Raw genomic sequence first — 16,633 nt, 5'->3', positions numbered from 1 at the left:
GGGAGGTGGGTCTTCCTCCAGGAGGTAAATCATAAATTGCTTTCTTATCCAAGAAGAAGAGATTGAGTGTAGGTCAAAAGAAAGAAGGTTCAGTAAATTAAGGATTTACCAAGTTTAAAGTCTAGAATCAGGTATAAAGCTAAAAGAAGAAAGGAAGAAAGAATATAATGCGTTAAGAAAATTAAGCTTTAAAAGAAAAAATAGAGATAATCATCAAACACATAAATAAAGCCTAATCTTTTCCTTTAACTAGGAGTACTTAATTGCATAGACATAAATGTGTTTGCACAGACTAGCATGTGCTTTGAGGTCAGTACCTATAATCTCTAAATCTTTTTAACCCTCTTTGTATGCTATGGTAAGCTAGTTATCTAAAGAATAAATGTGGACACTACTTAAGGCATTTCTTGGCTGCTTACACTGATTGTGGTTCATCAAAGAGATGACAAATTTTCTAAGGTGGAAAGTGACCACGGGTACAGATGGACACACCACATTCAAACATATGAGACTGCGCTCATCACAGAGACAGGACTTCTCTGGTGGCTCAGCGGCAAAGAATCTGTCTCCAAAGCAGGAGACACAGGAGACACAGGTTCAATCCCTGTATTGGGAAGATCCCCTGAAAAAGGAAATGGCTACCCACTCTAGTTGCCTGGGAAATCCCAGGGACAGAGGAGCCTAGCAGGCTATAGTCTATGGGGTCGCATGAGTCAGGCAGGACTTAGCAACTAAACCACAACCACCACCATCATAGAGACACGGATACTCTCGTGTTTACAAAACAATGATAAGAGGTCCTCCACTACTTCTTTTCAGTCCTGGTGATAATGCTATGTTACACCCTTTTAAAGAAGCATCAGATTTTAGATGGAGGCAGCTGAAAAGTCAAGGTATTAATAGTACAGATTCTAAACTAATCATGAATTATTTGTACACCTCAGATTTCATATCTATCATATGAAAATATTTCTGTCCTAAACGCATAGAAAGCAAGACAATGTTAGATTCAAGCATTTTCTGCTCACCATTCCACAGTAACGAAGCCTAAAAGCAAGAAACTGTGAAGAGTGGATCCATGGGGCTCAGCAGTTCAAGTGTATGTAGCGACAGCTGACGTTCTAGTTTAGAAGATCAATGTCTGACATAATTCAAAAGTGGGACAAAAATTTTTCATATTGTATATTGCCTGTTAAGTGTTTTGAACAATTTCAATGTTTACTGCATTTTAATACATCTTATGTTACTTTATTAGCTTTCCAAATCTACCTAAATGAAAATAAATTTTAAATAAAAATTTTAAATCTATATTTTTAAACAAATTTTAATTTTATCAATCTAGGCAACAGAATTCAACTTAATTAAGACAAATAAGTATATTCCACAGGTAGGCTGAAACCATGTCTGATGAAGAAATTTTGCTCTGGGCTTCATTTCTGCACACTCTGAATTTCCTTAAATATGCTATTGTTCTTTCATTAGACTTCTAAATTTGAGCAGTTGAAGTACTTCTCATATCCCAGTGCACTTACTCCTCATTTTAACATATTGTTTTCCTCTCCCTATAAAATTTGATAGCTTTTCAAACTTTTGCTCGTCCTATTTTCACTACCCAATTCCCAAGAGCTTTCTCTTTTAGAGCATGTGTTTTACTAATACAAATCTCCTATATATTTATTTAGATATAATAATACACTGTATCTCCTTTACATTTTGCCTAAGTCCGTTAGGCAGCTAACACAAAAAACTGGTGCAGCATTAAGGCCTGTCAGCTTAGCAAAGGGTACATTTTGGATTCCTGTTTTATTCCTAGTAAGCACATACTCCATGTCCCCACATGCCTTCACAAACACACACTGCAGTTGTATTGCCCTTGTGCACACAAAATGCAAACTTCCGAAATTTTAAATATGCTGCTAACAAAAGCTTTGGGAGCTCATTAAATTAATAAAGTACCTCAAAATATAGCTAAGCAAGATTTGTTTTTCTTTTGATTCTCAGTTTCTTTTTTAAAAATTATACCCTCCCCCCCCCCACACACACACCATTGGCCAAGCATAAGTTTTCATTTCCACAAGCAAAAACACAGAAAACTCCCATGTTACTTTTATCACCAGATCAGACCCTAAGGCACTCTGCTTTCTCCAAAGTTTCACCTACTAAAATATGAGCAAAGAATACACCCCAGCAAGTACTCCAAAACACAGCAATCAGGATTTCTATCGGAAGCAGTTCTCACACGCTTTCAAATCAGCGCTGGAATCCCGTCTATGAACAGCTCTATCATTTGGCAGCAGCGATCAATGAAAGAATCCAAGCAAACGGCACCAAACTGTTCACATCGCAGGCTAAGAACAGCAGTTCGTCCAATCTGTTGCCATAATTTGGACACCGTGCAGCAAATGGATCACGACAGAAAACAATAAATAAAACCACAGACAGTCTAGGTCCTGAATTTGCAGCGACAGAAACCTCCCCAAATGAGCAAACACAATCGACAGCAATACCTGGAAAGTTGTCTCCAAAGTAATGAGAAAGCACCCAGCTCTCACCTTGCACAAACACACACTTGAGTGGTCAGTGACAAATGCAGGCTGCGCTTGCAGGCTGGGAGAGGGAGCCAGCTGCTCCGTCCTGAGCCGCTTAAACAGTTCAGCCCTGCTGCCGCTCGGGTGCTACTCTCTGTTGCTTTCCGACAGTTTCTCCCATGACTCCATCACGCAGGAATGGAAACCAACCGCTGCCCTTGCCCCAGCACTAGCAGGCTCCCCGGGTACTGAGCTCAGGTAAAAATGCTGAGTCGTGCAAGGTCATTGCAAGGTGAACGGGGGGCAAAAGGAATGAACACGGGAAAGGGAGCGACCATCAAGGAAATACTGTAAACTTAAGACACCTTGCTTTTCAAGAGATTTTGAACTCCATAAATCAGAGCTGCAACAATAGTCAGAGAAGCAGTAAATCTGAGAAGCCCCAAATGGCTCAGTGCCAATCTACTAAGCCAGAGGCACTCTTGAGTAATCTCTCTCTCTTTCTCTCCCCCCTTCCCTCTCTTTATCTGTGTGTGTCATACACACACACACACACACACATATGCACACACACACACGGACTTCAGTGTAGCTATTCTACTAGATCAGACATCCATTTTCATGCCAAAAAGTTTTTTGTATACCCTTTTAGTGTGGTTGTTGCCCAGTCACTAAGTCATGTCCGACTCTTTGTGGTAACACAGCTTAAGGAAAGATCTTAGAAAATTAAAGTACTTGCCAAAATCAAAATAAAATAATTCTTTTCAGAATAAAATCATTTCTGCTCCACAAACTAATTCACATTAATGAAGTCTTGCTCTGGGGACCCATATTTGAATTATGTAAATCCCCCATATTAAAAAGACAATAAAGATACATCTATTTCAGAGATGACTGGGAAAATTAACTAAAACTTCTCATAAAAATTCTTGCCATCTTTTTCAAGATTAGTCTTGACTGATGCACATTTTAATTTGGAGAGATTTCAGAAAGGTGTTTCTGGCCTAAAATATAATCATTCTGCATGTAGATGTTCTAGGCAGATACAAACATGTTTATAAACGTTTTCCTATAAAGTCTGTCTAGGTGTTTTTAAAATTGGGGTACAGTTGCCTTATAGTGTTGTATAACCAAATGAAGCACGTATATGTATGTGTGTGTGTATATATATATATATATATATATATATATATATATATATCCCCTCACTTGTGGCCCCCTCGCATTCCACCCCATCCCACCCATCTAGATCATCAGAGAACACCGACTGAGCTGAGCTCTCTGCCCTATGCAGCAGGCTTTTATTTATCTTATTTTGATTTTCCTATCTGAAGTGGAGAAGAAACAGTTTTTAAGCTTGCCAAAACATTATAAAACATTATTTCTCTTTGTTTTTTTTTTTTATTCTTACAGGTAAACCATTATTCACTGAAGATTAGATTGATCGCATTAACAGGAAATCACTCTTACTCTTCAACCACTTTCCTCTCCCTTCCTTTTCCAACCATGTAATATGAGCAACTCATCCAACCTCCTAAACATTGGGTTTATAATCTATAAAATGGGGATTTACTGCCAATGTCTGCTTTGGCTCCCTGCTGGGTCAATATGAGGATGAAATGAGATAGCACATAGGAGCAAATCTTTATAAACTGCAGAGGGCTAGAAAAAAAAAAAGTACTTACTGCATTTTCCACTCTTCTGTTGCCCTAGTTTGGTACTGGGACTAGTGAGTTACTTTCTGTGTACTCAAGGAGGACTCCTCAGACTTCATGGGAGAGTGTTTGTTTCAAGTAGGCTATAAATAGAGTTCAAGATTTTATTGAACTGCTGTCCTCCTGGTGGCGGATCTTGACGGCAGTGACCACGTGGCCAGAGTCAGCCCACTGTGAACAACATAAGATCTGTCTGGTTTTTGAGGACAAATGAGACCAGCTGAGAGCCTGGTAGAAAACGCTCTCGTGCATGACTGGTTTCACAGTTTCTGGTGTCTAGGAGTAAGACTGTGTTTAAGGATGTTGCCCAGGAGGATTAATGAAGGGGAAAGTTTGGGGAGAGAATGCCAAGTTCACCGCTGAGTTAATTCAGTAACAAATGCATCAGGCCATTCATGCATTATTCATGTATTATTTGGAAATTAGGTTGAGGGAGGGTAAAGGAAGGAGACCAATGGGAAACAGGAAAGGAGTTAACCTATGAACATCTGTCTCCTGAGACACACAGGGCTGGGGGCTTCACAAATGTTATCTCAGTTAATCCTCATAGATGCTATGAGGTAATTGGTGTTATTCTCACTGTATTTTTTTTAATTTAAATTTATTTATTTTAATTGGAGGCTAATTACTTTACAATATTGTATTGGTTTTGCCATACATCAACATGAATCCACCGCGGGTGTACATGAGTTCCCAATCCTGAACCCCCCTCCCATCTCCCTCCCCACTGTATTGCTGTTGTTCAGTCGATCAGTTGGGTCTGACTCTTCGTGACCCCATGGATTGCAGCATGCCAGGCTTCCCTGTCCTTCACCATCTCCCAGAGTTAGCTTAAACTCATGTCCATTGAGTGGATGATGCCATTCTATCCCATTTTATCAATGAGAATAATTTGCCTGCACCCTGTTACTGGTGAGTGGTGGGGCTTGAACTACAATCATGGTCTGCCTGGCCTTGAACTTGGAGGAAATCTGTTGATTTATAACTTTCTCAAAAGAAGAACAGAAATAAAATGTGCTTTATAAATAGACAGAGTAGAGAAGACAAGAATGCAATTATCACAAAACCTTGAGAGTATCTGCCAGGCAAGTTAGCTTTTACAAAGAGCACAGAAATGTTTAGAAAAGGTGTTTTTCGTTTTTTTTTTTTTTTAAAGGAAGTTGATATAGGATACAGACAAAAAATAATAGTTTTTGCTAATATGTGCCTATAATTCTTTTTTTTAATGGATCTGGCTTGTCTTCAAGCTGAAGATGAATGTTTATTTTTTTTTTTACAGAAAGGAACAGAATATGTATTTATTTTAAATTAATTTTTATTGGTGTACAGTAGCTTTACAATGTTGTATTAGTTTCTACTGCAAAGCAAAATGAGTCAGCCATACATATACACACATGCTCTCCCATTTGGACCTCCTTCCCGTTTAGGTCGCCACAGTGCATTAAGTAGAGTTCCCAGCTGCAGTGGTAAAGAATCTGCCTGCCAACGCAGGTATGGGTTTGATCCCTGGGTTGGGAGGATCCTCTGAAGAAGGAAATGGCAACCCACTCCAGTATTCTTACCTGGAGAATTCCATGGACAGAGGAGCCTGGTGGGCTACAGTCTATGGGGTTGCAGAGTCAGACAGGACTGAGCAACTGAGCACACATCCATATGCTACACAGTATATTCTGAAGCTGTGAGTTTAGAGGTGCTTCTATATCGTAGACTACCGCTCTGTTTTTTAGTATTGTTTTATTTTAGTTTGCTTAAATTACAAGATCCTTAGAAATGCCCACTAGGGAGCAAGGCAATCTCTTACCCTTAAATATAGCAGACAAGGCATTTTTTTTCAACTACAGTTTGGAGTACTGTATCAGAGTCACAATTTTCAGTTCCCTGAGTCTGAGGCTGTTAATAAAACACCAGGTTCTTTCTACTAGTTTTATTGGAATGCTAGAAGCAGAGCCTGAAATGCAGCCCTGCATGGTATGTATTTCTGCTCTCCTCATTTTAAGTGGCACTGCCAGCTGAAAGAGAAACCTTGAAATTATATCTGCAAGCCAGCAGGGCAATTCACACCAAATCCTTCACATAGGGTAACTGTTCCTGCCTTCAATCTCCCTTTCCCATATTTTTACAATCTTTTCTGAGAATGCCACTGGCTGATGATACTTTGCCTCTGCTTTTAATACTCTCATCTGCAAACTGCACCATCCAACATCACTTCATAAAACCAGCCTCTTTATCCTTGCCAAATTTAGCCTTAAAATGAAAACTAAATTTCAAAATCTTGGAGCTAGAATCAGTGTGTTGCAGATATTTTCTTTAAAGAGATAAATATAACTGGGCCACTGATTAAACTAGTAATCAGTCAAAATAAATAGCAGAGAAAAGGAACAAAAACAGGGACTTTAATATTTTTTCAAGTTAAATTCTGAATAAAAAAAAACAAAAGCACTAACATAATCCTGAATAGCCAATCAGCCCACATAAAAGAAGGTAAAAGGCCTTCAACTATTTGGCCTTCATTCCATTGCTATTTTTTGCTCAGAATACACATTGTGACACTTACTACAACCCTCTTGTTCTATGGCACCATATTTAACTAAAGAGCAAGTAAAAAAAGTTACTCTATAGGGAAGCCTATGATGACATATATGGTGGTGGTGGTTTAGTTGCTAAAGTCATGTCTGATTCTTGCGACCCATGGACTGTAGCCTGCCAGGCTCCTTTGTCTATAGGATTTCCCTGGCAAGAATCCTAGACTGAGTTGCCATTTTCTTCTCCAGGGTAGCTCCCTGCCCCAGGGACTGAACCCAGGTCTCCTGCCTTGCAGGCAGATTTTTACCAACAAAACCACCATGCAGCAAAGTAAAACAGCTGCTTTCTCTTATTCCCAAACTCTTTTTATTCTTGAAGAAAGGCTAAAAACACAACCACGTCAGAATTATTATTATTATTATTTTAATTTAGAAACTACTGCAGTGATCTTTTACCAAAATAAAAATAGACTGGCAAAGTTTTCAATTCTCTCTCAAATCAAAAATAATGTAAAAGGAAACAAATTTCTGGCATTTTCTGCCAATTGTTATGCTGTCCCATTAAAGTATTTGGTTTTTCAAACACTTCAGCTAATGTTTTCCTGAGCACATTGCATTCTCTCTTTCTTTGTCTCAGAAACTTCATTTCAAGATCCTGATTTCAAATAATGTAATACCATAAAAAAGGCTGAGCTCCAAAGAATTGATGCTTTCAAAATGTGGTGCTGGGGAAGACTCTTGGAAGTCCCTTGGTCTGAAAGATCAAACCAGTCAGTCATAAAGGAAATCAATCTTGAACATTCTTTGGAAGGACTGATGCTGATTCTGAAGCTTCAACACTTTGGCCACCTGAGGCAAAGAGCCAACTCATTAGAAAAGACTCTGCTACTGGGAAAGATTGAAGGCAGGAGGAGAAGGGGATAAAAAGGGGTGAGATGTTTGGATGGCATCACTGACTCAATAGCCACGAGTGTGAGCAAACTCCAGGAGATAGTGAAGGACAGGGAAGACTGGAATGCTGCAGTCCATGGGGTCAAAAGGGTCGAACATGACTCAGCAACTGAATAACAACAACAACAACTGAAAAGAAACTTGTATTAAAGTTTAAGTAAATAAAGAAAGTGTTTGGAAGCATGGGCCACTATTTGCAATGGGTAAAAGGGCAAATAAGATGGTTTGGTTTTCTGCTTGGTTCTTGCTTCCTTTCCCAATGATGATACCTTCCTGATGTATCCCACTGGCAGTGTTTAACTTCACACAGATATGAAAGGAGGTCTGGCCTGCAATCCTTAGAATCTTTCCATTTAGGGTGGAACTGGGTTCCTAAATGAGTAGAATTCGGTTGCTTCTAGTTTGTAATCTAATGAGAAAAATGATTTTTCTAACACATTTTCCCCTGCCACTCCCTTCGATTTAATTCCTTTTCTTGGGCCTTAGAAACAATACCACATGATAATAACTATTATTAGTGATGGAGAGCAAATATTGTTAAAACACTGAAGGTCATTTAGGGAAAAATTTAAAGTAATCTGAAATGTGTAAGCTTTTAGATTGTCAATCATTTTATGTGGATGCTTAAAGATACATATGTCAGGTCTCCTAATGTATATACAGTCAAAATCAAGAAACTGAACACTTCCTGAACGGTAAAAATTTACTGTATCTTGAAACATAATTTTATTTTGTATTGAAGACATTTTTCCCCTGGAGGCAAAAAGATGTTTCTGTTCATATCTTTCTATGCTGTAAATAATCACTGTCCTGCCTGATTTTACTGAAAGTTTTCCTAAATATGTTCAAGTGGCTTTAGAAAAAAAATACTTAGGAGTATAAATTAGGAGAGAAAAAATTCTGAAGGTTATCATTCTGTGAACCCAGGGAAAGGAATTTCTGGGTATTTAAAGTTGCTTTAAAATGTGCAATCAGGTGCATTGGACATATTTGAAATTTTCATAAAAATATAGTCTTGTAATATAATTGTCACCCATGTACAGTGTGACAGGCCATTATAGTCAGGTGGTCTGAGGAAAAGCTTTCAGTCACCTGGCAAGCTGGGCTAGGTGATTATAACCTCAGATGCTGTTCCACCAATATCCTTCAATAAGGGCTCCTTTTGGAAGCCTGGGACCCTCTGGGACCTGGGTACTTCTGTTTTCTACAAAGTAGGTCCTTGAGGGAAAAACCTTCAAAACATCAGTGTCAATGTCCCTTGAAAGTAAAAGTGTCAGTCACTCAGTCATGTCCAACTCTTTGGGACCCATGGACTCTAGCTCACCAGGTTCCTCTATACATGGAGGGGCTTCCAAGGTGGCTCAGTGGTAAAGAATCCATCTGCCAATGCAGGAGACTTGGGTTCGAGCCCTGGGTCAGGAAGATCCCCTGGATAATGAAATGGCAACTAACTCCAGTATTCTTGCCCAGAGAATCCCATGGACAGAGGAACCCAGTGGGCTACAGTCCATGGAGTCACAAAGAGTTGGACATGACTTATCCTACTAAACAGCAACATTAACAGCAGTGAGACAACGGCAACAGTTTTATTTTTGATCTTTTTCTATTTTCTAAATATTCTGCAACAATCATTACTACCATGTAGTAAAAAGAAAGAAAAGAAAGGAAGATGGAAAAAAGAAGAAAAAAAACCCCAATAACTCTAGATCATAATATTTGGGAATCATTTTTGAAAAAAAAATTTCAAACTAACTCACCCATGTTTATAATCTCTGCAAGTGGAAACATTTAGTCTTTATATCTGTCTTTATCATTTCTCTTACCAACTGTATTAAGTGTGTCTGTGTGTACATACAGAGAGAAAGAACATGATGCATATCTAAGGACTCGTGAATACATGATCAGAGTTTTGGAATCACTGTGCTGTGCTTAGTCACTGAGTCATGTCCGACTCTTTGCAACCCCATGGATTGTACCTGCCAGGCTCCTCTGTCCATGGGGAAAGAATACTGGAGTGGGTTGCCATGCCCTCCAGGGGATATTCCCAACCAAGGATCGAACCCAGGTCTCCTGCAATGCAGGTGGATTCTTTACCATCTGAACCACCAGGGAACTCTTTGGTTGTTCAGTTGCTCAGTCATGTCTGACTCTTTGTAACCCCATGGACTGCAGAATGCCAGGCTTCCTTGTCCTTTACCATCTCCCAAAGCTTGCTCAAATTCATGTCCATTGAGTCTATGATGCCATCCAATCATCTTACCCTCTGTCCCCTTCTCCTCCTAACTTCAGTCTTTCCTAGCATCAGGGGCTTTTCCAATGAATCAGTTCTTCACAAATTAGTGGAGTTTCAGCTTCAGCATCAGTCCTTCCAAAGAGAATATTCAGGATTGATTTCCTTTAGGATTGACTGGTGTGATCTCCCTGCAGTCCAGGGGACCCTTAAGAGTCTTTCAATACCACAGTTCAAAAGCATCCTTCAGCACTCAGCATTCTTTATGGTCTAACTCTCACACCCATACATGACCATTGGAAAAACCACAACTTTGACTATACAGACCTTTGTTTGCAAAGTAATGTCTTAACCCCTACTTATTCCTAAAAGGGGAATGATGAACTCACAGTATATACAATCAAGAAAATCTATTGTCTTCTAAAAAAAAAAGAGCTTGCTTTAGTGCATATTTTATAGAGCTCTCTTCTATAAAGTCAATATAAATTTATTTGGGAGTAAGCAGGGTGCCTCAACTCACTCCAGTTTTCTTGCCTGGAAAAAATCCCATGGACAGAGGAGCCTGGTGGACTACAGTTCATGGAGCTGCAAAGAGTTGGACACAACTGAGCACTTGTCGGCAGTGCAAGCAGGGTGCCTAGGGGAGAGACTGCATTGCTGAAGACACTTGGGCCTTACTTGCACTTTTGTTTGTGTTCTATATATCTTCTGACCTAACTAGGAACCAGCTGGTAGAGAACACAGGAGTTACAAGAAAATAAATAAACATCAGCCAGTTAATTAAATAGCAGACTCAGGTCCTCAATTTATGCGTTTCTTGGGACCAGCTGTGTTGAGCATAAAGGTCTTAAGGCCAGTCAGGAGTATTTGGACTCAGGTTAAAATGCATTCACCTACTACTGTTTTGTTTGTGGGTTTGTCTGTCTAAATAATATTTGAGGAACTGGAGAAATAGAAAGATGAATTGATGCATATTGAGCATCTTAATTGTCAATAGTTAAGTCATAGACATATGTTTTCCTTTTTAAATTGAATAAAATTTTTCTAACATGCTCATAAGGAGAAGCAGGTTCATTAGGTAAGCAGGAAGGGGATGGGTTTTGCTCTTTAAACAAAAAGTCAACACAATTAAACTGAGAGAACACTATGCTTTTCAGATATTACTGAGCTAGAAGATCAAAAACATAAAGGTGTGATGTTCTCAAAACAACAATCTCCAACAGACTTTAAGAAAAACAGTAAATTCTTCTACTGATTTATATCTTTGTTTGGACTGTGACTAAACAAACGTGTGTGTTTGGATTATTCCTACTCTATAGTTGGGATACTATTAGAACTCCAGGGTTATTTTTGGAAGCTAAATAAAGTTTGAATACACTTAAATTATATATTTATGGAATAAATTTCATCTTGGTTGGCTAAAAATTTGAGAAATATGATTTATTCATTCATATAGAAATTATAGTAAAAGATGTGTTCTGTGGATTCTATTTGATTCCATTCTATCAAGAAAAAAGACAATATTTTTTAGTTTAATCTATTCAAGAGGAATAATCACATTTCATCTTCTGTTTAAAATTTAGAACAAGTTTGTGTTAAGTTAAATATCTTAATATTAAAGAAAATGATATATATATATAGCTCCCTCAACTATATACTGTATGTCTGTGTCTATCTCTATCTATCTACATAATACATACACACACATTCCAATCTTTATCCATATGTAGCATTTTATGTGGTTATTGTCATAGTTCACTGATAAATTTTTAAATACTATTTCACTTTGAATATTTCATAAGCATTTTCCTTGTATCAAGAATCATCAAATGAGATACTGCAAAAAAAAAGCAAAAAAAGCAAAAAAAGCAAAAAAAAGCAAAACTTATAAAATATATAAATAAAATTATTATTTCATTTGCTGTTTTCAATGTCTGAATAATATTATTTTGCATGGTATAACACAGGTTATTTATATGTTACTCTATTTGGAGGCATAAAGTTTTCAGGATTTTCTTTTTTAGTAAATTGTACTGCCCACTACTAGGAATATTTCTGTTTTTCTGTAGATTTCTTTTTACAAAGCCTTAGAATGAATTTCTAGGAAAAAGGATTGCTATGTTAAAAAGGCTAATCTAATTGGGAGCTTTATTCTGATGGCAAAAAGACCCAGAGAGATGTTGTGGGGAGGGAGGTGGGAGGGGGGGTCATGTTTGGGAACGCATGTAAGAATTAAAGATTATAAAATTTAAAAAAAAAATTAGCATATATTAATTTTAAAGTACCTCTTTTGGGGACAGAATGTGAGTGAATGAGCACATTTATAAGTATTTGTTATAAGTTATTTTGGATACTTTGTCTATCAATTTTTTGTGTTCTGATGGTTCAAGTTGTTTGTACAAATTTTGTAACCAGGCTTATTTTTATCCATAGAACAAGGACAGACATTTATCCCAATAAAACATTAGGTACAAGCTGGCACTGATCCCCTGTTTCATTTATACATGAGGATAAGTTCTAAGTGACTTCTTATACATTCTGGTTACCATACATCTATGTCACCCAAAGAAACCACTGCAGTTTTTATTTGATAAATTCCATGTGTGGATCCTTTGAAGGTCTCAAAGCACATCTTGCAATATGAAAAATATCATTAAAATTAATGATGGACGAGAACAGCCATTGTTTCCAGGTTGCAATTCATCAATCACTTATTCACAGTAAGAGGCATATTTAAATTTATTCACATTTTACATTTTACTAGTTGCTTTAAAACTGTATCTTGATATTCATTCAATATGTTCACATAATCTCCATATTATTTAATCTAGAAACAATAGAGTACATTATAATAGTGAAAACAAATTTGTTAGTCATACATAAATTTGCTTTATTAAATTGAACTTATCCAACTATATCAATAGAGCATTTTTAAGGAATTATACTTAAATATGAGGCAGGAGTTTCATCCTATTAGCCTACAATAAAACACATTAGAAGTATATAAAATAGGAGGATTAATTTTGCACTGACATCTTTTTCTTATTCACTTTTCTTGTCTCCACCATTGCAAATTTTGACAAGGGAAACTAGAGAAATAAGAAGAATCTTAGAACCACCAAGAATTAGCAGCAAATGGACAGGCGTTCTTGTCTGGTAGAAAGAGAACTGGAATAGGAGGCAGGGGAACTCTGCTACTTGTTGACTGCAAACCTGGGCACATCACTTTCCCTCTCCAGGTCTCAATTTCCTTACCTGTCTAACGACACTCCAATCAGACAATGGATGCTGAGATGTCATGTAAACTGAGAATCTAAGGAGTTCCTATCAGATGTTAATCTGTACTTAATTTTATGAATTTGGTTTTGGATTTTTGTTGATTTTAAAATGAGCTCCATGGCTTTTACTGCTAGGCAACTATAAATAATAACACAATATAAAGGTCTATTACAAACCTTTCAGTTCATACCAACAGTCATTTATAAAGCAAAAGATCAACAGATGATGCAGACAAACTGAAGTCATAAGCATTTCCATGAAGCTTTTCAAACTGGCTAAACGGCGGTTGTCAAAATATTTCTTCTGATAACTACTACCCTTCACATGTCCCATGACATCTCCCATTAAAACAACAACAAAAAAGGAATCTTTATAGCAACAAACAATCTGTTGTGACGAGGCTATTGTGACATTTTGAAAAGGAGGGGAAGACGAGGATAAACAAGTACGCACAGGCAATAGTGGAGGTAATAAACACCTCTCCCTCAACAGGGGATCAATAAATGTTAACCAGCTGGAGAGAAGAAAACAACCAAAAGAAGGATTTCACGGAGGAGGAAGAGGGCTCAGCATAGGGAAGAAACCTAGAACAGGAGACCTATTTCTCTCTAATGAAAAGTTATAAGTTACCTAAAACTAGTTTTCACTTTCTCACAAAGTTATCAATGCTAAGGTCATAATATTAGAAAGAAAAAGGGATCTGCTGACATCTAATTGAGGCTCTTTTGATGATAAAACCAATCACCTTTGTGGTGGAACTGAATGATTCTTTTTCTGATTTACATAGCAACCCAGTTAGGCTAACTCCTAGAGAAGGAAATGGCAACCCACTCCAGCATTCTTGTCTGGAAAAAAACCCCATGGACAGAGGAGCCTGGTGTTTGTGAAGAGTCAGACACCATGACTGAGCAACTAAGCACAATCATGAAATTAGGCTAAAACAAACAAGAACGTGAAAAGAGCCCATGTGACACCAGAAGTTTGTGCTTTGCCTGCTTCATCTTTTTTCTGAGAAAAAAGAAACTAATTAGAGAGTAAAGACTTAATGCATATAATCATTTCCCTTTTACAGATAAGGAAAATGTAGCTTAGGAGATCAATAGCACTCTGTCATAATATCGATATCACCCAGCCAGTGGTCAATAATTCTACACTTTCTTAGGTCTGAATCAAGGAAGGATTTTAAAATCACTTGGATTTTAATAGCCAAGATAATGGGAATATCAAACACAAATCATGCTAAGAATTTAAACAAAGAAACTAGCCAACTGGGACAGATCTCAACCTAGAACCAGAATCTGGGGTAAGGGCCATGATTTTGTATTAAATATCTCAGAAAAGTCTCTACATTAAAAGGATTATTTTCACTGTACTATTTATACTTGGCTTTAGTCACATGATAACATGTGAAACTCTTAATTCCAATAAAATGAATTATGTGTGAAACCTCTAAATTATTACTTATTATTTATCAAATAAATGATTCAATAAATTTTCACACCTACATTCTATGATGACTTCTAACTTCCATCTACCTACTTCTCTCTTAAGGATATAATGGATACCTATCAAGCAAGATCTGCTTTAGTATTTAGGTAACTTTCACTTTAAGGAATTGACCATGAATCATAGATATGAAAAAGACTGTAGGAATTTTACAGCTGAGGACACTGACACCTTCAAATAAAAAGTCTCTTGCTCAAAGTCCCATAAATACTGAGCCTTTGACTCTGGCATAGGAAACAGCATGGGATTCTTCATTTGGTTGTTATTCCTACTTTACTACAAAGTTTTGTTTCATGATTTTTACTCAAGTAGTTAGGTCTTTTTTCCCTATTGTTACAGATCCACTGCTCCAGATGGTCAAAAAGAGGCGGTTTATGGAGATATCTAAACAGACTCATTCCCTGTTGCTCCTGTCCTCTCCTCCTATGTGAATGTTAGACTCATTGAGGTGTACCAAAGTGAAAGTGTCAGTCGCTCAGTCATGTCCAACTCTTTGCAAACCCACCAGGCTCCTCTGTCCATGGAATTCTCCAGGCAAGATTAGTGGAGTGTGTATCCATTTCCTTCTCCAGAGGATCTCCCTGACCCAGGGATCGAACCCAGGTCTCCTGCATTGCAGGCAGATTCTTTACCATCTGAGCCACCAGGGAAGTTCGAGGTATACCGAGGTGATTACTATTCTGTCATGGACTTTGCAGTGAAGACCGACCATGGCTATTAATTCATCCTGATATGAAGTAGTTGTACTAAAAAGAAAATAAAGCAAGAAGGCGGCTCTCAAAGAGTAGAAGAAGATTTTTCTGGCATTTTGACTAAGGTCTAAGTTGAGAGGAACATGGAAAATGCCTAGCAAGTCAGTTTTTGACTGATAGGTCATAAGATAGAACTTTGGGTCATAAGATAGAGCTTTGAGACATAAGACAGAACTTTGAGACAGAAAACGGCCCATGCTGGAACTGAAGCCAGTCTCCCTGGAGAACAGGTGATTCATGGCATAAAACCATGTGTGTGTGCTTAGTTGCTCAGTCGTGTTCAACTCTCTGTGGCCCGATGGACTGTAGCACGCCAGGCTCCTTTGCCATGGGGATTCTCCTGACAAGAATACTGGAGTGGGTTGCCATGCCCTCCTCCAGGGATCTTCCCAATCCAGGAATCAAACCCAGGCCTTCCGCATTGCAGCAGGATTCTTTACTGTCTGAGCCACCAGGGAAATAATTGCTTGTTATTTTCCTTTATTTTCTTTGGGATCCTTGTGAGAATCGAGCCTTGCATCCGGTGTTTTATTGGCTGTAACTGGACTGGCTGTACTGATAAATTATGAAAGCAAAAGGCTCTATGAAGTCATCATGGGATGATTGCAAATAGCTACTAGAAACAAATCTCCTGAAGGGAAAAAACACTACAGGAAGTCAGGGGAAGGGAATGGCAGTTACATGTCTCCATGTGAGGCTCTCTGACATCTTAAAGATCATGGGTTTTATTGTTAGGGCTGGGGATAGTTTTCTTAAGGTAAACGAAGATATTTTTGGCTGGGGGAAAAAATCAGTTTCAAGTTCCAAATTTTCTGTTAGTTTTATCTAGATTCTGAAGAAAGTGTGAATTACTTTTTTGTAACTTAATAGATGTCATAGAAAATAATCTTAAGTTCAAGCTACTGCTTTCAAACTTAAAACTCCCCTGAACCGACATCTGATAGAACAGCCAGGTTTACTTTATATAGCTATTACTATCCAATAATCATGTTATGAAGAAATATGAAAATGATTTTTTGAAAAGGTGAGAAATTCTCACTTGAAGCTTTGATCCTTATTATTAAAAATACAATTATTATAAAAGAAAATACTAATTATGTCACCAGCTGTTATTTCTCTAGACAGAAAGTGATATGAAAATATTTGAAAA

The 16,633-nt window shown here is 37.7% G+C and overlaps 1 protein-coding gene across 5 annotated transcripts in view; it reads right to left on the bottom strand.

Annotated features, from left to right (window-relative positions):
• Window positions 1-16,633, bottom strand: part of ARHGAP24 (Rho GTPase activating protein 24) — a 574,044-nt gene that overhangs the window by 159,300 nt on the left and 398,111 nt on the right. Inside the window, exon 1 of one of the 5 annotated variants that reach the window (XM_069594610.1) lies at window positions 2,553-2,956. The exons of 3 other annotated variants lie outside the window; for them this stretch is intronic. The gene's annotated coding sequence lies outside the window, so the exon portion shown is untranslated. Of the gene's footprint in view, window positions 1-2,507; window positions 2,957-16,633 lie in introns of those variants that run through there. One more of the 5 variants, XM_069594609.1, reaches the window with a different exon arrangement.

Source organism: Ovis canadensis, chromosome 6 (genome assembly GCF_042477335.2).
Source record: "Ovis canadensis isolate MfBH-ARS-UI-01 breed Bighorn chromosome 6, ARS-UI_OviCan_v2, whole genome shotgun sequence".
NCBI classification, from domain to species: Eukaryota; Metazoa; Chordata; class Mammalia; order Artiodactyla; family Bovidae; genus Ovis; species Ovis canadensis.
This window is presented reverse-complemented; position numbering and strand designations above follow the sequence as displayed.